The sequence below is a fragment of the Mus musculus genome, chromosome X (assembly GCF_000001635.26).
Source record: "Mus musculus strain C57BL/6J chromosome X, GRCm38.p6 C57BL/6J".
Taxonomy (NCBI): domain Eukaryota; kingdom Metazoa; phylum Chordata; class Mammalia; order Rodentia; family Muridae; genus Mus; species Mus musculus.
The window spans coordinates 61,480,239-61,482,109 of record NC_000086.7 but is presented as its reverse complement, the minus strand read 5'-3'; the positions used below and the strand labels follow the sequence as shown (position 1 = coordinate 61,482,109).

General features: G+C 41.9%; 1 pseudogene; it reads right to left on the bottom strand.

The window, feature by feature from the left end:
- Positions 1 to 814: 814 nt before the first annotated feature.
- Gm14666 lies at positions 815 to 1,657 on the bottom strand (annotated as a pseudogene).
- Positions 1,658 to 1,871: the final 214 nt, after the last annotated feature.

Below are 1,871 nucleotides of genomic sequence, written 5' to 3'. Positions count from 1 at the left end.
GGATTCACAGTACTCATCTACATATTTGCACCTTAATGAGTAAATGCTGTTATCCTCAAAACTTTAATCAGATTAATGTGATGTTCACAATTTGATAAGCAAAGTGACAAAAATATCATTCTCAAAAATCTGTTTCCTTGAGCATGCTTTATATTTTGTAATAATTCCATTTTCCTTTTACACTAGCTATATCAACTAATATTTCTGGTGGTATGAAAGAAAATGAAAAAGAAACAAATCTATGTTATAAATCATGATTGGAATTTTTAACAAGTAGCTTCTGTGTAACTTCACAAGTATCCTGTGTGTTTCTTGTACCATGGCAAGCCTAAAAAATGATAATGTTTGTTCAGCATATGAGGATAAATGGGCAAGGTTTCTTGGACTGAAGGTGGTAGTCTCAAGGACTCCAGCTAGCCCAGACTCTATCAAACCATGCAAAGAAGAAATAAATATAGTTATATCTGCGACCTATGTTCAGCATATACAAGATCTAGAAATTAGGGAAATGAAGCATTCACAGTATAAAAATAAAAGTCATATCACCAAAACAGATATATGAGTATTTTGGTCAAAATTCATAGATAAGAATTATGTGACCAAGTCACTCCATTTTATTTTTACCTAATAAGTATGACTGACTATGCCTATTTTTCCATGCCAGACTTCACATAATAATGATACCACTAGCCATATTAATATATTCTATGAAAATATTTTTCCTTATGATTAACCATTTTCTTTTTCTTCAGCTTTTATGAACTTTATTTTCCTTCCACCTTTTCCCTCTTTGCTCAGGTACTTGCAGAACAGCTCAGGACCACCCAGTGGTGGCTCGAACCCACTCAGTGGCCCGAGCTGTGGAAGCTGCTGACCTGTCCTCAGTGGTTGGCAGGGAACTCTAGTTTTCCATGGGGGTGGGGCTGCTAGATAGGCACAGAAGGTACCTGCACACTCTCAAACCAGTCAGCCATGTCAGGCTGAGCAGCAGTGAACTCAGGAGCTGGTCCATCCATTCACCCTTCACCACAGCCTTTTCAGCAGCAGCCTTCTCAACTTCCTCTGGGTCTCTGTAAAAGTAAAGATCAGGCATAGCCTCCCATGGGTGGTCACGGGAGATAGTACCTCTAATGCAGAGTACTTCTGGACCAAGATCCACCACATCAGACCCACTGAGTGAGCTCCCTTGTTGCTGCACGAGATGGCAATGCTCACATGGTGCGTAGGAGAGAATCTGTGTTACATAGAGCAAGGTGAGCAGGTTGACATAAGAGGTGGTTAATCCTGGGATCAGTCCCCACTAGAAGCTGTGGCTCCCTGAAGGCTGCTTGGATCTGGTTAGTGAGGGTTCCAGGTATGAAGAGACCAGCAATGAAAGTGACTCCTGTGGCAGCAGAAAGCTTCAGCACAGCTCACTGGCTGGCCAGTGTTTCTGGAAATGACATCAGCAGGATTATCAAGGACAATAGCAGGACCTGCATGCAAGCAACAGCTTCTCCCAGGTCCTCTTCAGATTAAGACATAGATCACTTTTCTTTTAGTAAAATTACTATTCCATATGAAAGTCAAGGTTGGTGCTACCTAAGTGGGTTTCTGTACCAAGAAATTTGAGGACACCCTCCTTATTCATCTTTAGGACTTCAAGGGCTCCAAACATTGTGTAAGCTTCTCTTTAAGTTACAACAGGAATCAAGAACAACTCCTCTATCCGCAGACCTGGGAAACTAGCTCTCTCCTGAGTTTCAGTGGTTAGAGCAAGCTCTCCTCTTGCAGGGAAGGTGCACAGATATCTGGCATTCGGACCTGCCTCCTGGCAGAAGATGAAGGCCTTTGGTGGAATTGCAAGCTTGTACAACCACTCTGGAAATCAG